At 38.8% G+C, this 27092-nt stretch overlaps 1 protein-coding gene and 2 long non-coding RNA genes across 4 annotated transcripts in view; 2 read left to right on the forward strand and 1 right to left on the reverse strand.

Annotated features, from left to right (window-relative positions):
* Positions 1–27092, reverse strand: part of LOC105345716 (uncharacterized) — a 153742-nt gene that overhangs the window by 61993 nt on the left and 64657 nt on the right. The gene's annotated exons all lie outside the window — the stretch shown is intronic.
* Positions 377–15937, forward strand: LOC136269927 (uncharacterized). 2 transcript variants are annotated; one of them, XR_010707550.1, is made up of 3 exons: positions 377–541; positions 13427–13600; positions 15536–15937. It is a non-coding gene; the product is annotated as an uncharacterized lncRNA (long non-coding RNA). The 2 variants fall into 2 exon arrangements; XR_010707551.1 differs by lacking the exon at positions 15536–15937 and adding an exon at positions 14021–14857.
* On the forward strand, positions 17835–20836 carry LOC109618854 (uncharacterized). The gene is made up of 3 exons (XR_010707552.1): positions 17835–18041; positions 19034–19317; positions 20032–20836. It is a non-coding gene; the product is annotated as an uncharacterized lncRNA (long non-coding RNA).

A 27092-nucleotide genomic window follows, 5' to 3' on the forward strand; every position in this document is an offset into this window, starting at 1 on the left:
GACTTATCAAATGGAAACTTCAAATGTTCATACTTATAAAAGTAACAAAATTCTTTACTCCAAAAATTTAGAAACCTCTGACTGTTGATTGTATCCCCTACATATATGAATGGATCCTACATAAATGTTCATGCAACAAACAGTTGTACTACATGTATTTTAAAAATGAATACATGTACATATAAGCATACGTGAAAAGTGTTTGGTTTTTTTACAATAAATTTAAATGATACATATGTGATTTTGTGTGTATTTTTCAAGCTTTTGTGGTGGGGAAGGGATAATTTTCATATTAATAATAGAATACCAGAATATGTATGGTAATAGAGCTCTGTATCTTTGCACACATTTTTTTTTTTTTTTTCGCTTACAGATTTAATTAGTTTGGATTTCTTGTGTGTGTGGTGTTTGTGGAATCGTTTCCCGTACGGGCTATCTAATAGCCCGTGACGTCACATGGCGGGAACCCCTGCGCGAGCTAAAAGGGATTTGGACCCAATCGCCTTTCTAGAAGTTGACAGCAACGGATAGAGATGTACAGGTGAGTTCGGGGTAACCCACGGTTAATATCATAGGCAGTGTTAGGTATATTAACACCATATTGGCGCCCAACTCGTGGCCCTTAACTCACTGTATATATAAGACAGGAACAATTTTTTTCCCGCAAAGTGTCAAAGCTGTTTATTAGGCGTTTTTTTTTCTTCTGTAGATATACGGGTGTAGCCCCCATTTTGGGGGCCACCACATGCTTAGGATTGTAGGATTAATTTGTGAATTTATTTTCACCTCTGCATATTTTGTGCATAGTTTTTTCCATTTAAAGTTTTCATTCCATTGTTGATAGGTATAGTTTGTTGTATTTAGCATATAATTTGCATTTTCTCGCATAGTCTGTGTTGATTTTGACTTGGAAGGTTTTTGTGTATTGTACCATTCGCTCATCATGAATGTTTCATTTGAAGAGGCTTTGCAAGCCTTGTAGTGTAGCGGATAGTGGATGAAATATTTCACTTGTGGATACAAGCACCAAACTCGAATTCATGCGCAGAGTGTTCATATCTGAAATGAACATCAAATTATATCATACAACAAATTCTTCTTTATAATTTCACAGAAAATAAAAACATTACCCAGAAATATTCAAAATATCATGAAAACATTATGAAAAAAAGACGCCATTTTGAAATAAGAGGCGGCCATCTTGAAAATGACCAAAACTTGAATGGCCAACGATATTTTTTGATCAAGTAATGTTCAAGAAACCTTCATGCAAAATTTGGTGCTTGTATCCACAAGTGAAATATCTTGCTGAAATATTGACCTAAGCCGCTACACTATTGGGGTTAGACGACACTTTAACACCTGATGAGGAGCAGACATCTTGGCCCAGATACAGTAGGTGTTAGAACTCCGGGCAATATGGGTTACTGTGCTCCTAGCATTGTTAGGTTAGGTCAGGCTGCCGGCCCATCCCGCTTTCCAGGAGGGCAGGCAGACTATCCCAAGTGTGGGAGGTTGGTTTGGCAGGGTACAGTAAGGGAGCCAGAGGTCAAGGTGGCACACTCTGTTGTGCCTGGACCAGCCAGTAGTATTCAGCCAGGGGTGTCCCCTGGCTCTTCAGTAAGATGCAGTTCACCAGTTTGTTATAGGGAATTGGTCCCACCTAGCGAATATGTAGGGGTCCCCATGTCACGTCTTTCCCATATGACCATTACATGTAAGTGTGACCTAACTGTTAGGGATGTTCCTGTCATCCAAGGGCCTTAGGATACCATTGGAGTCACCCCGCTGCATCCGCCTAATGTTCAAGGGGACCTTGATCCCCCCATCACCCCGTCCCCCTCCAACTCCATGCCCGGTGGGCCTGTCAGGCCCACATACCAGCCCACATCCCAGCCCTGTAGCTATTGCCCTACTAGTTCAACTAACCAACCCCAGGACCCTGCTAGTGTAAACCAAGGGCAGCTTGTTGATTTGCCACATGCATCTCAAATTGTTGATTCTCAACCCCAAGCTTCACTTGCTCAGCCTAGCCCTGCCCCAGGGAATAGTAACTCCATGCCAGGTAGTAGGCCCCCTCATTGGGTGCCTCGCCATCCTTCCCCTGGGGGGGGAGTACCTTGCCACTAGGGTCCAGGAGTCCTTGGTCCATACCTCACAGGGATACTTTGGTCTGCGCATGTGCACTGCTGTAACCCAGCCGGTCGCACCCAGCTGTTATTACCCAACACCTCAGCCCGGGGATGATCAGTATGTTACTGTGCAGGGGGGGACAATGTTGGGACAGCACCAGTATTTTACAGGTTATGCGGTCCCAACGCTTGAGGCCTCCTCCCAGCCTTACAGTCCTGAGGGAGAGGGAAGTAGAATAGCACAAGTCCAGCCACAGTATCATGAGCCCTTGTCTGGGGAACCCCATCTCCTGGGTGACCATTCATACATCCCAGTACCTCATGCATATGAGCCCCCCACTAGAGAAATACCTTCTAATGCAAGTCACGCGCGGAATCCCGCTGCGTCTTGCAGTCCCCCTGAATATGCACGGATATCCGCAGCGTCTCATCATACCCATGAAGATGCGCGGTTATCCGCAGCGCCTCATCATCCCCATGAACATGTGCGGTTATCTGCAGCACCTCATCATCCCCATGAGCACGCGCGGTTATCCGCAGCATCTCGCCATGCCCCGGAGTTTTCGCAGACGCCCATTGCGACCTATGGCTCATCTGGAGATGTGCAGCTGCCTGTGGTGCGGTACAATCCTCAAGACTATGCTGCACTACCAGCCAGTTCCAGCCACCCGACCGTCCGGAATAGACCTAGATATAAGGATCTCCGCTATGATGGCAAGTGCAACTTGAAAGCCTTCCTTCATAAATTTGTTCGCCAACAGTGGAATGAGACCGAGCAACATGATCAATTCTGTTTCTTTCTGGAGGGCCCAGCCATTGAGTATTACACTTTGATGCTGGAGACTACCCCCGCCTGAGGTTCAGCGAAATACTCAGGAAGTTTGACAAGCGCTTTGGCTCATCAGCACCAGACCTCACTCATCAACTTAATTTCCAATCGGCGACACAGAATAGTGGTGAATCCCTGCGACAGTGGTCTGACTGAGTGCTCACCTTGGCTACTCGTGCATTCCCCCAGCTACCGGATGTTCATGCCCAGGCTATACCTCGTCTGTGTTATGGAGCGGAGGACCGGGAGGCGGGTTTGTACACTTTGGATGGCCAACCCAAGACTATGGAGGAAGCTGTCGACCACATGCAGTACTTCCAGCATTCGCGTCAGAGCAGACCCCCCAAGCCTAAGCGGGAGGCGGTTAGGTCCATGGCGGATAAGGACAAGGTATCTGTAGATAGCCAGAAGGATGGTGAAGGGGAGAGTGAGATTAAGGAACTCAGGAGCCGATGCAGCAGTTTGAGAATTGAGGGAGAGTGGCAGGGCCCCAGCAGACCCGATGCCTCCGTCGCCGCCACCTCCTCCACAAGGAGGGCCGGGGGCAGCCAGAGCTTGCCAATGTTTTAAAGAGGACATGCAGAGTGTGAAGCCAGAGTTTGGTCAGTCAGGGGAAACCCGTCTTTAGCATTCCAAGCAGGGTGGTGGATTTGGAGTGCGTGTCAGGAATCAGCCCATAACTGAACCATTTCCTGAGGAGGAGCTGCTGACTGAAGAGGAGGAACCTCCGGTTCCTAGTGATGAGATCCTGACTCCAGAAGACTCCAGTCTGAAGCTGCAGGAGCCACCAAGGGAGGATATGACCTCAGAGTCTGGGCCCCATGAAAACAGCGAGGATAAAAGTAGGATGCCTTTAAACCCACAGGCAGTCCCTATGGAGGGGGAGTTGTGTGTCACAGAAAGCCAGCATTGCCCATGGACTGCATTTACCATAAAGCTGAGGATCCAGGGAGCCCCCATTGAAGCTGTGGTGGATACTGGGGCAGAAGTGAGTGTACTTGGGAGGAAGTTCTATGACAATTTGGAGTCAAAGCCCCCCATTAAGAGACAGGTCACTTTGCTGCAAGCCGGAAATGAAGCCCATCTCCAGGAATTTGTTGCCGGCCCATTTGACCTTGGTGTAGGCCAGCACACTCATCAGGTGGATCTTTATGTGGCCCCTCTTAAGGACAGGATGTTGTTGGTAGTGATTTCCAGTCATTGATTATGATCGAAAATCGATCGATTGTTATTGCATTCTAAGCGCTCGATCATAAAAGGTTTCATTACAAATAATCAGTTAAGGTTTTTTTCCCTTTCAACAAGCACATATCATAAACAGAATATTCTAAAGGCGAACTATCTATACCCTAAACAGGTGCGCGGTCTGAAAATGGCTGACATGTCAGACGAGCTCGATATTCTTACTCAGGAAATATAGCACATTCTAGAATTGGGACGCATTTTGGTTTCAAGAAAATTAATGTTGGACTGCCTACAAAGGAAAATCTTTTGAATATAGTTTTTTTATCGCTAGAAATACAAAGTAAATCAAATTACAAAAGCCTAGTAATGAGTCTGTTCATTGTAACTTGTTTATTTACATTTATTTTGCACTACACTATAAAATATAAAAATTTCCGATTATAATTGATGATTAATTAGTTAAGGGAAACTGATTATCGATAATGAAAATCTCACCGATTCCCATCACTAGTTGTTGGGAATTGACATCCTATGGGAACACAAGGCTAAGATGGACTGGAGCTCGGGGTGATAAACTTGTGTGGGGAAGAGATGCAGATGACCTATGGTAGAGGCGAGACGGAGAGCGTTGCTCGCATGACGCTAGTGCGTGAGGTCTGCGTTTGTGCCGGCTCTGCTGTATTGTGGCCCTTCAAGCTGGACAGGAGTCTGTCTGAATTCATGACCATTCTGGGGATAGAGAAAGTGTCAGAGGCTTTGCTTATGCCCCATACTTACCTTGCCGCTGGAGATGCCTTCGTGGCTTGCCTGGTGAACGCTTTGGAAATTACTCTGAAGGAGGGGAGCTTCCTAGGAGAGGTAGTTGAGGCTCATTTGCCTGCGCCCTACCCTAGGAGAGCGGCCTGGAGTTAAGCTGTGTGTGAGCCTGGGGGATCTCACCCTAAGGTGCCCACCCATTTGCAGGACCTGCTAGAACGATCCTCGGCGCATCTCAAGAATATGCTGGACGCTGGGGTGATTCAGCCCTCTATGTCTGAGTGGGCGTCAGCGCTGGTGCTCATCGGTAAGAAGGATGGGCAAGTCCGATGGTGCCTGGACTACCGCAGGCTGAACAACGTTACAAGGAAGGATGTATTTCCTCTCCCATTGATCGACGAGTGTTTCAAAACTTTGTCAGGGAACATTTGGTTTTCCAAGCTGGATGGGAACTCCGCCTTCCATCAAGTTATGATAAGCCCTAATGACCGGAAGAAGACTGCCTTCGTCACCCGAAATGGCCTGTTTGAGTTCCGGCATATGGGTTTCGGCTTGTGTAACGCCCCAGCAACCTTTTTCCGAGCCATGAACTTAGTTCTGTGGGGGCTCACATGGAGCATAGTCCTGGCATTTCTGGACGATGCCTTAGTGCTTAGGCGCGACTTTGAGGATCACCTAGCCAATCTGAGGACAGTGTTTCAGCGCTGATGAGTGGGGGATGAGTACATAGAGGCTGTAAAGGACTGGACGACGCCTACCACTGTGTTGAGCGGTTCCTCAGCTTTGCCAACTACCACAGGGGGTTCATTGCCGGCTTTGCCCAGATTGCCCAACCGTTGTACAGTGTCACTGGGAAGAAACCTTGTTTATGAGGACCACAGCAGTGGACTGCTGTTGCGGCCCTCCGGAAAGTTCTCACTTCACCCCCAATCTTAGCCCTCCCTACTGCAGAGGACGAGTTTGTACTGGACACTGACGCGTCAGCGGAGGCGATAGGTGCTGAGCTCTCACAGATCCAGGAGGGGCAAGAAAAGCTGATAGCCTACGGTAGTCTCAGCCTGTTAGCAGAACAGAGGAGGAATTGCACTACCTGGAAGGAGCTCCTAGCAATTATCAGATTCACGCACATGTACAGACATTACTTGCTTGGCCGTATATTTGTCGTTCGCACACATCACCATAGCCTTATTTAGTTGCTCAACTTCAAGTACCCCTCAAGATCAGCTTGCTCGCTGGCTCGAGGAGCTTAGTCAGTACGATATGGTGATCCAACATAGACCAGAAAGGCACCATGTGAACTCTGATGCACTGTACAGACCGCCACCCCCATCCAGGTGTAGGGGGGTGGATTTCACCGTTAACCTTAGTGATTTGCCTTGTGGTGGCTGCCTTAAGTGTACTAGAGCCCACCAGTTCTGGATTGCTTTTGCGGATGAAGTTGACGATGTGGTCCCTCTAGCTAGGCCTGGTAGTTGGACATATTCCCCCTTGTTGGGGGAAGAATCTAGCCTTACGAAGGATCAGAGCCCCATTATTGTTGACCGAGAAGAAGCCCGGCCCTCTATCAGCGAGGCAGCTCTGGGCTATGTCTCCAAGAAGCTTATGGGCCGGATCCGTGAAGACAACTGTGAGGGTCAGAGCAGTCCAAATGGCCCATGCCAGTCTCAGATCCAAATAAATCATTACCCCCAGTTTCGCCTGTATCATAGGAATTTCCTTGGAAGGCTTGGTTGGACCGCCTTCCTTGGTGGGCCTCACCCCCGATGAGATGAGCCGTAGCCAGTAAAGTGACCCAGGAAGACAAACTGTTCCTAGCCAGTCCAGCTGTCAAACATTACTATATCAACAGGATTTTGTTGCAGTTGGACAACGACAGGGTCCTTTGGAAAGAGACAGAGGAGGGGGGAGAGAAAAGGAAAGTTCTGGTCGTCCCCATAGAGCTGAGGAGAGAGGTTCTGCGACTCTGCTACGATATACCAGCGGCTGGACATCAAGGGATCGAGCACACCAAGGCCCGGATGAGATTGCATTTATATTGGTACGGGATGATGTGGGGGGTCGAGAGGTTTGTTAGCAATTGTGGCCCCTGCAGTAGAAATAAGCGCCCACAGTGCCACGCCAGGGCAGAAATGATTAAGTATCATGCCGGGGCACCCATGGAGAGGGTGCACCTTGACTTCCTTGGACCGCGCCCTAAGACTCCAAAGGGGAATGAGTATGTCCTAGTCATGGTGGACCAATTTACTAAGTGGGTGGATTGTGTCCCCCTCCCCTCCCAGACAGCTGAGGTTACTGCCAAAGCGGCAGTGGACGAATTCTTTGTTAGGTATGGCTGCCCCCTTGAGATATTTACAGATCAGGGGCGCAACTTTGAAAGTAAGTTGTTTACTGCTGTGTGTGACCTCCTCTGAATACTTAAGGCCCCCACCACCCCCTACCGTCCGTCTGCCAATTGACAGGTGGAGCGCTACAATAGAACCCTTATGGATGCGGTAAGGTGTTATATTGATAAGGCCCAAGACTGTTGGGACGAGCATCTGGCCCAGATAGCAGGGGCCTTCCGCTCTGCAGACAATCGTAATTCAAGGTTCATCGCCAACAAACTCATGCTTTGTAGAGAGGTCAATACGCCAGCTAGCCTGATGTACAGGTCCCCCCTGCAGGAGGGCCCTGCAGATATCGAGACGTATGTGAGGGACCTTGAAGACAAAATACTGACTGGTCACGAGACAGCCAGGAGGCGCCTGCACATCTCTGAGGAGGGATAACAAGAGATTATAACATCAAGGCCGCTACCCGCCCCTTTGAAGAAGGAGATGTTGTGTATGAGCTGGACACCGCGACGGTGAAGGGGAAGTGTTGCAAGCGTAGCCCGTCCTGGAAGGGCCCTGGTATCATAGTCAAGAAGCTGACCCCCCACCTGTACCAAGTAAAGACCAAGTCGGCAGTCATTGTGGCCAATCACAACTGCTTGAAGAAGTGTGTTGACAGGGACATCCCCCCATGGCTCGTTCGGTTTAGGGAGAACTTTGAGAACTCTGAGAGTGCCAAGCAGGAGACCGGGAGCGTCTTGGCTTCCAGCCCCCCTGCAGGGGCGGCGGGTGCCTGCAAGCTTCCCGAATCCCCCTCAGGCAGCAGCCACGCCGAGGTCGGCCCCCAAAACACTCTCCTGCTGCCAGAGGGCCTCCTGACAGTTCTCCCAAGCCCCCCCCCCAGACATCAGGGGCGTCCCCGTAACCAAAACCTAATGTAGCCTCCCCCACATGCCCCTCATCTCCGGGCCCATCTAATGAGATTGTGTTTGTACCTGTCGGCGCCCTGACGATGAGAAGTTAATGGTACAGTGACGAATGGTTTCACGGTCTGTGTGTGGGTGTCACCCCTGAGGAGGCCTCCACCTTTAAACAATTTGTGTGCCCAAACTGTGTTGGGGGGGGGTTGTTATTCGTCTTGTTCTCCTTTACAGAAATTCTGACAGCGAAGAAGACTGCACCTCCTCCCGCCGGGAGTGGCGGAATGAGAGAACACCCATGGCACCATTGTGGCACGAATGCAACGCTGGGGCGCCTACCGAGCAGGCCGGCGGAGACAGGGGAGACCCGATGGCTGGCCCCCCTGTGGAGCCGCCATCACATCATGAGGAAGAGGAAGCCTTGATGGCTGCCCCCGAGGGGCCACCACTGTCTTATGGAGCGTGTGCCAGGAGGCCATCCTGGCAAGCCAGTGACAAGAAGGGGGATCCCTACCCTGCGAAGAGCATGGAGGGTGGCAAGCTCCTAGCCCAAGTGGTCCAGCTCCACCCAGAGACGACCAGCTTCGCAGCAGGAGGAGATGATCGCCACTCTCTTCCTGCCCCTTTCCCAATTGTGCCGAGAGGACGAACAAGTTGAGGGATCATGTGACGCTCTCCCACCTTCACCCTGTGTTTAGGAGGTCCATGCCCTTGGGGGATGAAGCCACGGCTATGCGACTTAGAGTGTGCGAGTGGTTGGCTGACCAACTCCTTCGAAGTTTGGCCATGTTGACAGACCTGATCCAGAGTGTTCCCACCTTCAGGTTTTCAGGGAACCTGGTGCAGGTATCCCAGGCGACTTGCGAAGGCCAGTCTTTCAAATCTATTGTTTAGCTAATTAAATGTCAGTTATTGCTTAAGTAACTATAATAGATATTAAGTTTCCCTTTTTTTTCATACGGAAAATACAAAGAAGTTACCATATGTTATGATATGGTACAAAAGAAAACTACATAATGGAGCAGGTGCCCTCTGATGATTATATCTTAGTTATTACTGGTTCTTACTTTAGTTTCTGTTCGTTTTCTTTTCATAGGTTGCAATGAAATTTGGTATACAGAAGTATCATAATATCTCGGTCAAGTTTGATTTTGGGTACGATCGAGCAATTTTTGACAGAGTTATGTCCCCATACACCCTTCGGGCCTGCAGCCTCAGGCTGTATGGAATACAACCCAGGATAAATCCTCATACCCCTTGATTGGACCTGGATAACTATAATAATATTGATTTTGTACTATACACTTTAATAAGTTCAAATGAGGTATAAATGGGGCGCGAGATAATTCAGAATTATAAAAAAATTTGTTGGTATTTTAAAAAATCTTCTCCTAAATAAATCCTTGGGTAGTGTAGATTAAAGTTTTTCAAATCATGGTCCCCGATGGTAGGATGGGGCCACCATGGGGGGATCAAATTTTACATGGGAATATATAGAGAAAATCTTTAAAAATCTCCTTCTTAAAAACTATTTGGCCAGAAAAGCTAAAACTTGTGTGGACGCATTCTCAGGTTGTTTAATCATGAACTTGTTGTTTCTGGTTGTAATGTTATGGTCTACTATAAATCTCAGCGAGATTCGTCAGGGCTGAAAAAATTTGACGGAAGTCTCTTAAAGGTATTACACAAGGATATAGCCAATCAAAATGTGTACTTAATCAATTGTACAGACCCTGAAACGTGCTACTACACCAGTTGCACGGTTCGGTTCGTTACGCTTTTTGAACGGTACGGTTCGCTTTGTGAACGGTACGGTTCGTTTTGTGAACGGTACGGTTCGCTTTGTGAACGGTACGGTACGCTTTGTGAACAGAACGGTTCGCTTCTTGCACGGTACGCTTTGCTAAAATTAGCTGCACGCTTTGTGAACGGTTTGCGCGCTTTATTAATGAGGTAGGCGTGGCCTGCACGCTTTGATTTTATCTCGATATAATTTTGTTTAGTTTTTGCCTGATCTACTTCAGCATGGTGGTAATTATGACCAGAATTTTCTTCATTTATATGATATATTACAAAAGTATTTCAATCGATCTATTTAAAATCAGGACTTCCATCCGTTCCCCCGTTTTTGATACGTTGCGCGAAACGTGTACTCAGTGACAACCGGGAAGCGGGGGTAATTTTAATTTTGATCAATCTGTTATTATTAGTATTTAATTTAGATAAATGTAATCATTAAGATAGATTAAAAGAACTGTTTGACTTTAATCCGATATATTTTTGTTAATTCAGCGAGCTGTCGATAATTTTACAAATCGTCTAAAGTTTTTATTTCTATACATGTACTTGAGTTGAAGTCATTAAATATTTCTAATCCATTAAAAATTTCTACAAAAAATTGCCCCGACTTTATTCCGATATTTCTTTAGTTTCCTTTATCGTTGTCTTGATTCTCGGCTAGTTGTTATTATTCATAATTCGTATGATCATTCTTTATTGCGTACTAGTACTACTGTAGTACTACTGCCGATTGCCTTAGTGAATAGACGATGTAAAATTAATGATAAGATAAACAATGAATTTCAGATAAGAAATCTTGAATTAAACTGTTATATAGTTTTTGACACAAATTTTATTCATTTAAATATTGATTCTATGATTTTCTGCAATTGTTCGAATACACAGATTATACCTACATGTAACCCGTCATCGCTTCTCTTATCTGAACTAAGATCGCGTGTATAGTCAAAATATGACAATTAGTTTTTGTTTTTCCGTTAAACTATACATGTACATGTAACATATTCTTACGATATGTACACAACTGGATATACACAACAAGTCAATAACTTTTATATATGTAATGGCGATATTTATCATTCTGTTGAACAAGTGTCCACTCTTCACTGTATGCATGCGATTTAGCTGACGTTTTACAAATCTGACTAACCTGTTTATATTTAATTCACCTTTTTACACACAAACTTTTTGTAAATAGGACACGAAAAAATACCCGGTAATCAACAAATGAATGTTAAAAGTGATAAATATAAAAGAATTTATCAAGTAACAAAATAAAACGACAGCGAGGGAAAACGACTCTGATCGCCAGTACCTGAATTATAATCATGAAATCGAAAAGAAATTATTGTTGAATAATTTAAAATAGGAACACTCTTTTCAATAGGGATTTAAGAAAACATAAAACAAAAATGTTTCATTCGATAATTTTCTTCTAGCCATATAGGAGGAGCCAAGTAGCACGCGGCACATGGTGTGATCTGTACTGTTATACTTAAACTGATTGACAGGCGAAGCACGTGGAGTCCTGAGATAAAATCCCGCTCAAATGACCAACTATAGAAACTTAAAGCGAAATAATAAAGTTCAGTAATAAAACTTTAATTTAAGTATTATAATCAACACACAAGTTCTCGTTCTCTCTCTCTCTCTCTCTCTCTCTCTCTCTCTCTCAATTTGTGGGTGTATGTGATTGTGTGCAAACAATTTTGAATTATTAGATTTTTATTTGTATGAATTTAATTCTTTTATTTTAGAATCATGGTTTTCACAACGATTTCAACACAATGACTAAACGTTTGCACAGTGGACGATGTACATGTGTAATATATAGATTGATCTCGACGGTTAAAATTTCGACGCTATTTCACATCACAGATATTAGATTGAAAATAAATTTAAAAAGAGCTGTGTTTGTGCTTACATGTACTTGTTATCTCATTCAATTATTTATGATGTAATTAATCATTTTTTGATACATTAATGTACCCGGTAAATGATATTTAATCGCAAGTTAATATGTGAAAATCCCGCATGTACAGAGTCGCTGAATTGTTCTACGGATCCACGCGCCGATAGTCTTATGTGTAGTTGTTTGTGTTCATTTCTACAGACAGTTCTTTTGTTTTCTAGAGATTAAGAAAAGCCATGAAACTAACAAAGTATAAGTAAGATATATTTAGACTATACACACGACAGATTGTGATGAGTTACCTAACAGGTGTCCGTGGAAAGGTGTGAATACCGGCATCTCGTATACACCTGTTTAAGCGTCCAAATATACAGAGTTAGTTGTAAAGTACAATAACTGCTAAAAAACAAAGAAAGACAATAACACCTGTTGTGTATAGAACCAAAGATCAGCTTCTGTACTCGTGTTTCGCGCGAGTGATTTTTGTTCATGTGAAATCACGACGCCATTACCAGCTATGCAGGAAATAAAGTTGGAAGTTATTTTATGGAATGCGTGTACTTTTTCCCGTTCAAACTTGCATTTAATAAAATAATTTAATAAATATAATTGTGTGAACGTTAATAGTTTACAATGTCTAAGAAATCGGCGATGCAAGTTTTGTCGAAAAACAAAGAAATGTTTACGGTCTAATAAAGGAAATATTTTTGTAACTGTTTTAATAAGAATAACAGTTTTAAATCTTAGTATGTGTTATCTAATCCCGTATAAAAAATCTAGCTAAATATTGAACTTATCTGGTCAGCGATAATCTCTGTCCGTACTCATCTAAAGACATTAGGTCAATAAGCCGTATATGGAAGTTGCACGCTTATTGCACGGTACGGTACGCTTTTTTGTTCGTCTGGAGGCGGGTCTTGCATAAATTATCTTGCACGCTTTTTGCACGGTACGGTTCGCTTTGTGAACGGTACGGTTCGCTTTGCGAACGGTACGGTTCGTTTTGTGAACGGTACGGTACGCTTTGTGAATGGTACGTTTCGTTTTGTGAACGGTACGGTTCGTTTCTTGCACGGAACGGTACGGTTCGTTTTAGAGGTGTAGTAGCACGTTTCGGGGTCTGTAGTTCCATTCATATAGAGAAAATTTCATTTTTTTTTGTTTCTTTTTTGGCACAATTTTTTTTAGGCCTACAGTATTAAATTTGGACTCATTTGCTAGGAAAATTATTACTTGAGTGGAATTGTCACACTAAATTAAATGGAACTGTTATTTACGGTGCCGAGTCTGTTTGTCAACATGTGGGTATATCCCTTTAACTATTTTTAGAATGTGTGTAGGACAACAAAGTAGTACCTTTAAGCAAAATAGTTCCTATACTTTCAGAGTGCATGTGTATTTACATTTATTGGGACATTTTAAATCAGAATGTGTGACACATGTAAGACAAGAGTATTTGCAATTTTAAAAGCAAGTGTCAAAATTGAATTATTATTATCATTTGAAGGAAGGAATTGAAAATGTTTGATGTACACCCTTTCCCAAACTGTAAAATTCCCTACTTTTACTTTCATTTTCAGAGTTTTTCAATACACATGCATTTTGCCGGAAAATGAATCTGACTTCACACCACGAAATTTTAACAGGAAAAAGACAATTTGATGAGCTTTCATTCCAGAGGTCTCTCGTTGCTGAATGAAAATTCGGGCTGGAACATAAACATTACCGCCTATGGAAAATGGAGCTCCATGCTGGTAGGGCAAATTCGTTGTTTACTTGCAACTATGATGATAAACATGTGTTTCTCTTTCGTACATCCTCTCATTTATGTGAACAAACTAAATTTCCAACAAGTTCAACAATTAAGTTTAATCATTTAGATAACAACTTCTATAGAAAAAAATTCATCACTTGTTCATGTAAACCAAAAGTTTCTATCATTATTAGGAAATAAATATTATCATTATTTATAAAGAAGTTAACTATTTTTATTCAAGTAAATTGATGAAATGACCCTATAGGGCATTGATTTGGATGAAATTTAAAATTACTGATATGATTGTAGTGTTTTGGCAATTTTAAAATTGTTTGTAATATTGAATTTTCTTTTTTACATATTTTTACATAGTATGGTAATTATGGTAATGTTTTGAGAGTTTTTTAATTTTAACAAGCTCATCAAAGAAAATCATAGTCCTATGGGATCAATTTTCTGATATGGAGTTCCATTGTACCATAGGAGAAAGTGAGGAAAATTTGAAACAACTAATTGCATCTGTTTCAGGTGCTGGAGGAGGTTAAGGTTTTAAGCTCACTTGAGCTGAAAGCTCTAGTGAGCTTTTCTGATCACTTTTTTTCTGGCGTCCGTCTGTCTGTCTGTCTGTCTGTCCGTCCATCCGTCCGTCCGTCTGTCTGTCTGTAAACTTTTTACATTTTTGACTTCTTCTCCGAAACCACTTGGCCAGTTTTAACCAAACTAGCCACAAAGCATCATCATTGGGTGAAGGGGATTCAAGTTTGTTAAAATGTGGGGCCCTGCTCTCTTTCAATGGGAGATCATTAGGATTTAATGAAATGTTGTTGATATTTTTCAAAAATCTTCTTCTCAGAAACCATTTGGCCAGGAAAGCTGAAACTTGTGTGGAAGCATCCTCAGATAGTGTAGATTCAAGTTTGTTCAAATCATTGCCCCTGGTGGTAAGGTGGGGCCACAATGGGAGGGGGGGGGGTTGGAGTTTTACATACAATCTTTAAAATACTTCTTATCAGCAACCAATCAGCCAGGAAATGTGAAACTTGTGTGAAAGCTTCCTCATGTAGTGTAGATTTAAAGTTGTGAAAATCATGACCCTCAGGGGTAGGGTGAGGCCACAATGGAGGGTTGTACTTTTACATAAGAGTAAAGTGTAAATATTTAAAATTTTCTTCTCAAAAATCATTTATTTAAAATTTACATAGCATAGGATTATAAAAATAGAAAATTTTTTAAAATATCTTTTTCTAAAAACCACTTGGTTAGAAAAGCTGTATCTTTACAGAAAGCAACCTCTGATAATGTTAAAAAATCTTTCAAATCAAAATCTTGAGGAGTAGGGTGGGGCCACATTGGAATTCCAATTTCTTCGGAAATTGGATTTCTGAAAGTAAGGAACGGGGTGGGTCAGATGAATTTGATCGTATGTGAACTGGTAGAGTTTTAATTATAAGATATTTTAAAATATATACTGTATTGACTATAATTTTGCAAAATTAATTAGCTGCTATATGGTAAACAGTACATGTTCACAAGTGGCTGTAAAGGTGTATTATACCGGTAATAGCTCTCTGGAAAATTTTAATCAACCAACTTCAATAAGTGCGTCTGTATTGAACCGACATTCAGGACGTCATAAAGATGTATTTTATCATTAGGAATACAAAAACTAATGAAAATAATTTTTATACCATATAGATTTTCTAGAATTATAATTTTTATAGAATAAAAGCAAAGGGGGACAACTCTTCAAGAAAAGGGAAAGGTCATTGATAAGGACACGTTCCACTGTTACATGTTGATACTTATATATGAAAATTATGTCCAAGTATACTAATTACCGTACTAAGTCCATACATATCTGTTATGATCCCAGATTCATTGAATCTGGGGCTATTATGGATCAAATACCTTAAATGAATGACACCTCTTGCAGGAAAGTGCACAAGGCCTCCAAATCCAAAATATGACTATGGAAGTTTTATTGCCCAGACATGTGATTGTCTAGAACCAATTGGATGATGCGTTATATAGAATATTCATATTGAGGTAAAATAATTTATGAAGGTATAATAATATATGATATTGTGTCAAACCACACATTAATATATGATATAATGATAAAGATTAAAAACTATGATTTTCATAGAATATGATGAGAGTGATCTCGTAAAGGTATTGCCCCATCTCAGTGAGTTCTATGTTATGTACTGATGTTGATACAACCACTTTGGTCCCTATTTGCATTTCACGCGCAAAATCGTCGTTTATGCAAATTCTCCCCCTTAGCCAAGTTGGTTAGGGGGAGTTTCTCCCACATAGCAGCAGTGAAAGGTTAACAGGTATATATTTTGTAAACTTTCATCCTGTTTATTATATTTTAGAGCTGCCATGTCTTCTACGAGAAACTCCATTCTTTGATGACTGATGGAAAAGCCTCATCACTTCCTTTGCTAAAGAACTTGTTATCTTAATCACTAGCCATTAATCAGTGACCACCGTTATCAAAGCTCCCAGGTACATTATGGAAGTCTCTTCTGGCACCATTTTTTTTTTTGCAGTCCCTGACTTTGTCTTAGAATTGAAATTATTAACTTTTGCTATTTAATTCCTTTAGTAAACTTCTTGTTTTCGTAATTAATTCTATTAATTAATGTTGAATTGGTACTCAAGTTCAAACATTTCAGATTTAATTTAATTTAATTTTTTTTCTCAACATTTCACTGATTCAATTTTATTGGACATTAAATTATTTACTATACAGAAGATGAATTTTAAAAGACATTTTCTCCAGAGTTCAGCAATATTTTAAGAGTAGATCAGAATACTTTTTCATCCCTTAGAGCCAGAAGTAGATTTCTTACACTAGCATACTGTAAATTCCTAATTAAATGTGAGAAATTGATATCTGCATAAAATCGTGAGGAGCACATCTTGCGGAATTTCATTTTCATTTTTCGTATGAATGTAGATAATTAGAAATCAGGATACAAATTTGCTGTTTCATATTTCATATTCTAGTGTCTTAATAAAAAACAATTGAATCACAGAATTAAGTACTTGCATAAAATATGGAATCTACAGTATGACATTTATAAATAATTGATAAATATTTTCTGCAAATTTCATTTAATTTCATAAAATTTGAGTTGACTTCTTAAAGGTTTTTAGCAAGGAAATAGCCAATCAAAATAAACTTTGTTAATTACAGTTATTAGTCATTCCATATATATGTATATAGTCACAATTTCTTTTTATATCTTACCTTCTGCTGAATTGTAAAGAAATCATTGGCTAACAGCAGTCACGTGGAGACCGTGTATATTCCATACACAGTCAGAACAAAATATATCTTCCCTTTGAGCATTATGACATCATTCTTAGAGTATTGTGACGTCAGGTTTTGTACCCAGATTGAAACTTGTAACTTTGTTATAAGACGCTTGATTTTCAGTGTTGAATTAATTTTATGTCATTAACACAAAGGCAGTCGGTAAGATATAATCATTACATAGTCATGTAGTGACCGGGTATGGGATGATACCTGGTTAGTAAATTTGCCTCACCAGGTATGAAATTTACTAACCAGGTATTATCCCGTTCCCGGTCACTACATGACTATTAACTAATAATACCCCCGCTCGGAAGGAGAGGGGGTAAACTGTTTACCCTTGTGTGTCTATCTGTCCTTCTCTGTGTATGTCCATATTATTAACAATTTTTTTTATCGCAGATGCTTGAAATTTTAACACACTTTTTGCTTAGGCATGCCTTATGGTGGTATTCATTTTTAGGCGGAAGCGCCTATTGCAATTGCTTTCATGACCTTCTACGTCAAAGGTCAAATTCCTGCCCTTTTTCATGGTAAACTATCGGAAGTTATTTAAACTAAGGGCACACAACTCTATAACACCCCCCCCCCCTGTTTGACCCCCGTTTAAACATCGTTTTTGATAATAGAACTGTGGTATGTTTCTAAATTTTTACTTCATCGTTTTTAATTATCCATTGAAAATGCCTATAACAAAGATAGCAAGTGGTAGATCTATATATGAGTTTTCGTTTTAGATAGTACAGGAACGAACGATAACTCTTGCGATGGTATGCGACATAAACAAAGGATAAGCACGGAGTCTGATACCTGTAGATGAAATTCCGAGGGAAAATATAGTTCAATTTGAAATTGCGTGCTTTTAGTACAGAAGGAAAAATTGATAGGGAAACAGGTAATGAATGGTTTTTTAAAAAAACAAGGGTGTGAATAAATCTATTTAAAAAGATTGTTAGAATGATATAATGCCTATAAATTATTTGTAAACATACCAACGTATTGCGTAGTAATCTCAGACAATACTGCATAACGTTATGCAGTGTAAAATTTTTGTCAACAAACCCACGTTGGGAACAACTGGTGACTGTCCATCTTCGACATACGTAAGGAGGTAAGTTATGTAATTATTGTGTTATTTCTCATTGTATAAACGTTTGCCTCATATCATTTTAGATTTTCATGTTACAATAATCTTGATAGAGGAGCTGGTACATTCTTAATCCGAAATTCCCCTGACTCTAATCCCCGCTTGTATATTGTGACGTGCGGAGGAGACATGTCACAATATAAAAGCGGGGTTAGAATCAGAGAAATCTAAGATAAGTACATAAATTTTATGAAAGAATTTATATTGTTTGTGTTAGGCATTCATCGATAATTCTGAAATGTCGGTCTTTTGTTATGAATACTGTACAAGGCGAGGCCTACAGGATATCTATAAAGATTAAAATTTAGCACAATGGAATCCCATAAAAAAGAAGATAACATTTCCTTTTTTTAAACCTTTAATATTTTGTGACATCTTTGCAGATCTATATGTTCATTTGGTGATTTTATAATATGTTACGAACTGCACTGTATGATATAGGGTTCATTCATTTTGCTTACAAAACATTACAATATTCAGCTTGGTTTAAAAATGACTCATGAATAATGCAAATGGATTTTCTCTAAAAATATCTCAAATATAGCTTTTAAGTATCATACAAGATACAATTCATTGGTTGATATAATAAATATTCCAGATAGGCTATTACAAAGATATTTAATTGAACATTTAAAAAAAATTAATATGATTTATCCTTTTACCTACTGTATTTAGTTGTATCTCATAATTACCTTATCATTACTCTATAATGAAAGTGACTAAAATTTCCTATGGAAATTTCTCTACATCATAATTTATATGACAATTTTGATGACTGCATCTTTTGTTTTTAAATTTTCAATTCATGAGAACTTGGACTACATACCGGTATATCTTTGATCTACCATGTTCATGATTAATTGCAATTCCAAAAAGACTCAATTATATACCTGACAATGATTATAAATAATAACCTAACATATATATATTTGTTCTGTATGTATAAGTTCTTTCAGATGAATGTCAAGAAACTGATTAACATTAACTGACAAGAGGAGACAATGAGAGGTCAACATCATTCTTCATCTCTGGTGAAGGGCAGAGTTGCCAAAATTGGGCGCACAGCTAAATTCAAGCAAACAAAGAAAAAGACGGATGCTATAAAAATGCGGTGTTGGCTTCCCAGTTCAGCACTTTTGTAGAGGGACAAACATTGCACGTTTGCAACTTTTAAATGGAAGCAGGGCATCTGAAAATATGCTGGAATCCTCGTCTTAATGGCCTTAATGCCATTTTCAAGGTTAGTAAATACAACTAAATTTAAATACGATATTCCCCATGGTTTTCTTGTTTAAGTATGAACTAATTATACCTATGCTCGGAAGGAGAGGGGGTATATTGTTTTACCCTTGTGTGTCTGTTTGTCTTTAACCCAAATTTCGTCAAAGATATCTCAGCAACATTCGCAGGTGCTTGAAATTTTAACTCAGTCTTTGTTAAGGTATGCCATTCGGTAGGATTGATTTTTCAAAATATTTGATGCCAACTTCCCATTACATGTAATGTTAACGATGCTTTTTTGTATACACATCAGAGCAGGGGTATCACTAGTGAGCATTGACTCACAGATATCTTGTTGTCATATCTTTAATAATATAGTAAATATTCTTGTACTAAATGCAATTAAAAACTGAAGAAGAATTTTGGAGAAAAAAAATTAAACTTTCATTTACAGTTCATTCACTATATTTTCCATTACTTGTATGTAATATACCAAAATAACCTTACAATTATTGATAATTCATATTGTGTGATCTTCCTATATATCTCATCCTTTTTTTTGCAAAATACATGTTTACTTTTGAAAATAAATTGTTTAAGGTAAAACACATATAAATTCAAAATATTTTATAGATTAATTTTTTTTTTAAAATCCATGTTTTCTTTATTGGAGGTCAAGTATATTGTAATGAAAAATTGCTTGATAACATATCCATTCATCAACACATTTTAGAATATCCTGCTGAAAAAGACAGTTGTCATTGGTATAATGGATGCAAGACAACACTAGTGAATTGAAATTGTTGTTACCACAAATGGCACACTCCAGGATTACACGCTTTCCAAAAACACCATTACGGCATGCAGCCATAAAGGGATTCTTTGAAAGTCTATGTTCTGTAATGGTGGAAGTTCTCTTGAAGATTCCATTTGTATTAAAATAAAAACTTTCAAGTTAAAAGTTCAAATGTCTTCAATACTAGAGACCTGTGATTTGACAGTACAACATGGAGCAATTGTAAAGGACAGATGATTTGTACATTATTGATTATCATTATATAGTTATCCATAAATTACTGGGCTTTTACATTGTATTTTAATTCTCAACATTTGCATATATGTTTGATCTTTGTAAAATATGTTTGGTATACAGTACAGTAAGTAAATACATTCTTTCTAAGTTTTAAACATTTGTCAACAAAATGTATGAACTGCAATCTGAGGATCAATTAGAGGTCTGCAATTATCCACATATAAAATGACTCTGAAATCATCCTGTTTCTGTTAAACTGGAGAATATATTAAGAAAACATCAAAATCTCTTTATTGATTACCTTTTTACAACACATTGTCTAGATATTTTGTGTATTATTCTATGAAGCTGATTTCTCAATGGCTATTGCTTCTCAGGTAAGCAAAGTGACACACATACTACTTGATTCTGTAAAATACTGTAATCAAGTGATGTACACATGTAACTTCTGCATTTTTGTGAAACATTATTGTAAAGAATAAAATACTACATTTTCAGAAGTTCAGTTTACTAAATTCTAATACTATAATATTCTTTCAGCATGTTGATGTCAAAATGAACATTTTTAATAAATCGGCATAATAAATGAAAATGTATTTCTGTAATTTTAGCTTGCATATGAGTATCAACTGTTATACGAATGTACTTCACAAAATAAATGTTTTGATGTTTAAATTGCTCTTCTTATTAGTCCCCTACCGGTTTCACCGGAGGGGACTATAGCTTTCCTCTGCGTCCGTCAGTCCGTCTGTCCGTCCGTCCGTCCGTCTGTCCGTCCGTCAGTCCGTCCGTCTGTCTGTCCCACTTCAGTTTTCCACACTTTTTTTCTTTATGCATTTGAGGAATAATATGAAACTTGCTGAACAGCTTCAAAATGTCAAACTACAGATCAAGTTTACACTTTTGTAGCGTCTGATTGACATATTTTAAAATTAATTTTTTATATTCCAATTTTTTAATGTTCGGGTTCGTTATCGGGTTCGGTGTGTAACTGAATAAACGAGGTCAGTATGTAGTCAGTATACTGTGCGTTACTTGTACCATTCATTTCCTGTACCATTCCTTTTATCATTTCTAACAAACAAATGAATTCTATAAAATAGTGTCAAGCATTGTGTTGTAAATTTAATCGGCAGGGTTTTTTTTGTATTATTATTACAATCGGGTTCGTTGTCGGTTTGGGCTGTTTAACTGTTTGGTTTGATTCGGGGTACAGAAGACGGTAAGAAATGATATTGTGCATAACAGTGCATTGTTTTCACAAATTTTTACCAGCGAATACAGAATAGACTTGGCGAAATTACAGGAGATGAAATAAAGAGTATGATTTTACCCATTTCCTATTTAATTTCTATATCAACTATATAGTTTTAATTTCCTCTGTTCTTTTATCTCTGATTAAAGCATGACATCTCGTTTACAATAGCTCTGAAATAGTTGTGTGCTTGGAAGCTTTCATAGAATAATACAAACCGGTAGGGGACGTGTATTGCTTATGCAATACTCTAAGAATGCTTGTTTAATCTTTATTTAAGGCATGATCCAGACTAATCTGGTGCAGTAACAGAGTATTTCCACATTTACTTCATGTATATACCTTAATTGACATATTAGAATTATAGTGTTTTATGTTATCAAACTAATTCTTAAAAAGAAAATAGTTATAATAACACTATGACATTGACAACTTGCAATCATGCTTCCGCCTATCAGTACTTTCAGTACTTTGATTGTACTAATGAGATGTCAACTTCCTGTTAAATGACACCTTTATTTATTTGTAGCCTTACATTTCAAACAAATAGTCATCAGAGATTTCTCAGCAACTATTCATCAGAGCTGCTTGAAATTTTATCACACTCTTTTTTTAGACATGCTATACAATATGATTTGGTTTTTTTTTTACAAAACAAACATCAACCTCCTGTTAAAATGATGACTTTGCCTTTATGTATTTTCACATTAGAGCCGGGTATCACTAGGGGTTATCACAGATATCTCGTTTCTTTTTATGGTATCTTATCTTAGGCCTATAGTATTGATTCTGGACTCATTTGCTAGGAAAACTATCACTTTAGTGGAATGATCACATTGAATTTAATGGAACTATTTTTTTTTTAGACACGCATAATGATACAACTTCCTGGATGGTGTTGAGTTTGTTTTTCAACCTGTGAAACCCATTTGTTTTTATGGGTGGGTATGCTTATATTTAATTTTCTCTCTTAGAAACCAAGCAAGTCATTATTTTCCTGGTCTCAAGTTAGTCTCAAAGCATTTAACAGTAAATTCTATTTCATTTATAATACTCTGAGAGTTTAGTTAATGAACTAAGGCCACATAAAGTTGAAATAATGGTTCTCGGGTAAAATTTTCTAGAAATGGATGTGAGAGGGAAGCATTTTTTCCCTTTTTATTGTTGATGAAATAGATGAGGGAGGCTTTTTTTTTATAATCATCGCCCATCTTGGGTTCCAAAAGCGTATGTTTTATAAAACTGTTAAAATACAGGTTTCGTTGATGCCACTTATTCGTTTCCATCACGATGTAGCTCATTTGTGGTCTTGCCTAAGTCTACAGAGACCGGAATACTTAGAGTATCCATCCTTTTTTAATGATTTCATGTCTTTGTAAAGGTGTAAGAAATTATAACCCTCCAATTACCCTCCCTTCATTTTCATCGATGGGAAAATCACTCAACGAAACCGGGTCTAATTTGTTCTGTCCTAGCTTTTTTTAATGAAACTTCTTATCTGAATTTCTACTACTTATACCTCATCTCAAAGTTTGTTAATTTTAAACATAAAATTCTATAGGATTTGAAATTTGATTTGGTTTGAAATGTGTCAATTTTGCACATTTTTTTCAATTTTTTTTACTTTCTGCCCTAGGGAAATTTTTTTCTGCTCCACATATAAAAGTTATCGCTACAAGGCATCAAATGGTCGAATAAAAAAGACCTTTTACCTCTTGGTTTGTTCCAGGGGTCTTATCAAAGTTTATATTTCATGCCCAGTTGATGAATACCAGTGATATAGCTGTAAAGTTGCTCTCAGTGGACTATAGCAATTGACCAGTTCATATTAATAAATATAATGTTGCTCCCATATTGACAGTTTCAATATCCTGAGTACAGGTACATAACTGTTGGGTTGCTCTCAGTGGAAAAAATAAATTGTGTCGGGTATGAATGAATCACTGTTTTGTTGCTCTTAGTATACCATAACATAATATGGTTTTCTTAAGTGATCATATGTTTAGCCTACTGTACTAAGGTGCAATGGTTATGTTCTTACCAGCAGGTTTATGAATAGACAAGTTATCTTTATGTATAGATGTTGTGTTGCTCTCAGAAGACTACCAATTGCCTTAGGTACCACTATTGATGTTAAGTTTCTCTCAGTGACATTATCAATAGACAAAAAATACTAATGTGTAGCTGGTTTATTTCACTCAATAGACCGTATTCATAGGTCAGTGTACTGATTAATACCAGGTAAATAGGTGCTAAGTTGTTGGGTTGCTCTCAGTGGAAAGTATGAATTGTGTCGGGTACTAATATATGACTGTTTTGTTGTTCTTAGTAGACCGTACCAATAGCATTGGATATTTGGTATCAACTGCATCATCATTTGCCTTGAGTACTGTTATAAAACTGGATTGTACAACTGTTCAGTTGCTTTCAGTATAGCTACCAATTGGTTTGGTTCTTTAGAATAATGTTGTGTTGGTCTCAGTTGACCATATCGATGGCTTAGGGTTCTGATATATTACTAATATGTTGCTCTCAAAGGACAATGTGAATCATATTGTGTAACATATGTGTAACTTACGTGTTGCTCTGATTAGACGGTATCAATTGCCTGAGTTACTGTTGTACAATTGGTAGCTCTTCCAATGACATTTGATCAAAAGGCTAGATTACTTACTGAAAACTGTTGTGTTAATCCTAGTGAACTGTATCATTGCCTAAGATGTTATTATGAAATGCCATGTTGGTCTCATTGGATGATAGGAATTTGTTCTTAGTGATTCACATCAATAGCCTTGTGTACTATTGTACCATTATTATGTTTCTCTCAGAGGACCTTATGAATAAGCTAGGGTATCATGCATAACATAATATGGTTTTCTTAAGTGATCATATGTTTAGCCTACTGTACTAAGGTGCAATGGTTATGTTCTTACCAGCAGGTTTATGAATAGACAAGTTATCTTTATGTATAGATGTTGTGTTGCTCTCAGAAGACTACCAATTGCCTTAGGTACCACTATTGATGTTAAGTTTCTCTCAGTGACATTATCAATAGACAAAAAATACTAATGTGTAGCTGTTTTATTTCACTCAATAGACAGTATTCATAGGTCAGTGAACTGAATAATACCAGGTAAATAGGTGCTAAGTTGTTGGGTTGCTCTCAGTGGAAAGTTTAATTTGTGTCGGGTATGAATGTATGACTGTTTTGTTGTTCTTAGTAGACCGTACCAATAGCATTGGATACTTGGTATCAACTGCATCATCATTTGCCTTGAGTACTGTTATGAAACTGGATTGTACAACTGTTCAGTTGCTTTTAGTATAGCTACCAATTGGTTTGGTTCTTTAGAATAATGTTGTGTTGGTCTCAGTTCACCATATCGATGGCTTAGGGTTCTGATGTATTACTATTATGTTGCTCTCAAAGGACAGTGTGAATCGTATTGTGTAACATATGTGTAACTTACGTGTTGCTCTGATTAGACGGTATCAATTGCCTGAGTTACTGTTGTACAATTGGTAGCTCTTCCAATGACATTTGATCAAAAGGCTGGATTACTTACTGAAAACTGTTGTGTAAATCCTAGTGAACTGTATCATTGCCTAAGATGTTATTATGAAATGCCATGTTGGTCTCATTGGATGATAGGAATTTGTTCTTAGTGATTCACATCAATAGCCTTGTGTACTATTGTACCATTATTATGTTTCTCTCAGAGGACCTTATGAATAAGCTAGGGTATCATGCATAACATAATATGGTTTTCTTAAGTGATCATATGTTTAGCCTACTGTACTAAGGTGCAATGGTTATGTTCTTACCAGAAGGTTTATGAATAGACAAGTTATATTAATGTATAGATGTTGTGTTGCTCTCAGAAGACTACCAATTGCCTTAGGTACCACTATTGATGTTAAGTTTCTCTCGGTGACATTATCAATAGACAAAAAATACTAATGTGTAGCTGTTTTATTTCACTCAATAGACAGTATTCATAGGTCAGTGAACTGAATAATACCAGGTAAATAGGTGCTAAGTTGTTGGTTTGCTCTCAGTGGAAAGTTTAATTTGTGTCGGGTATGAATGTATGACTGTTTTGTTGTTCTTAGTAGACCGTACCAATAGCATTGGATACTTGGTATCAACTGCATCATCATTTGCCTTGAGTACTGTTATGAAACTGGATTGTACAACTGTTCAGTTGCTTTTAGTATAGCTACCAATTGGTTTGGTTCTTTAGAATAATGTTGTGTTGGTCTCAGTTGACCATATCGATGGCTTAGGGTTCTGATGTATTACTATTATGTTGCTCTCAAAGGACAGTGTGAATCGTATTGTGTAACATATGTGTAACTTATGTGTTGCTCTGATTAGACGGTATCAATTGCCTGAGTTACTATTGTACAATTGGTAGCTCTTCCAATGACATTTGATCAAAAGGCTAGATTACTTATTGAAAACTGTTGTGTAAATCCTAGTGAACTGTATCATTGCCTAAGATGTTATTATGAAATGCCATGTTGGTCTCATTGGATGATAGGAATTTGTTCTTAGTGATTCACATCAATAGCCTAGTATACTATTGTACAATTATTATTTTTCTCTCAGAGGACATTATCAATAAGCTAGGGTATCATGCATAAGATAATATGGTTTTCTTAGGTGAACATATGTTTAGCCTACTGTACTAAGGTGCAATGGTTATGTTCGTACCAGAAGGTTTATGAATAGGCAAGTTATATTAATGTATAGATGTTGTGTTGCTCTCAGAAGACTTCCAATTGCCTTAGGTACCACAATTAATGTTAAGTTTCTCTCAGTGACATTATCAATAGACAAAAAATACTAATGTGTAGCTGTTTTATTTAACTCAATAGACAGTATTCATAGGTCAGTGTACTGAATAATACCATGTAAATAGGTGCTAAGTTGTTGGGTTGCTCTCAGTGGAAAGTTTAATTTGTGTCGGGTAGGAATGTATGACTGTTTTGTTGTTCTTAGTAGACCGTACCAATAGCATTGGATACTTGGTATCAACAGCATCATCATTTGCCTTGAGTACTGTTATAAAACTGGATTGTACAACTGTTCAGTTGCTTTTAGTATAGCTACCAATTGGTTTGGTTCTTTAGAATAATGTTGTGTTGGTCTCAGTTGACCATATCGATGGCTTAGGGTTCTGATGTATCACTATTATGTTGCTCTCAAAGGACAGTGTGAATCGTATTGTGTAACATATGTTTAACTTACGTGTTTCCCTGATTAGACGGTATCAATTGCCTGAGTTACTGTTGTACAATTGGTAGCTCTTCCAATGACATTTGATCAAAAGGCTAGATTACTTATTGAAAACTGTTGTGTTAATCGTAGTGAACTGTATCATTGCCTAAGATGTTATTATGAAATGCCATGTTGGTCTCATTGGATGATAGGAATTTGTTCTTAGTGATTCACATCAATAGCCTAGTGTACTATTGTACAATTATTATGTTTCTCTCAGAT

This window comes from Magallana gigas, chromosome 1, assembly GCF_963853765.1.
Source record: "Magallana gigas chromosome 1, xbMagGiga1.1, whole genome shotgun sequence".
Classification (NCBI taxonomy): domain Eukaryota; kingdom Metazoa; phylum Mollusca; class Bivalvia; order Ostreida; family Ostreidae; genus Magallana; species Magallana gigas.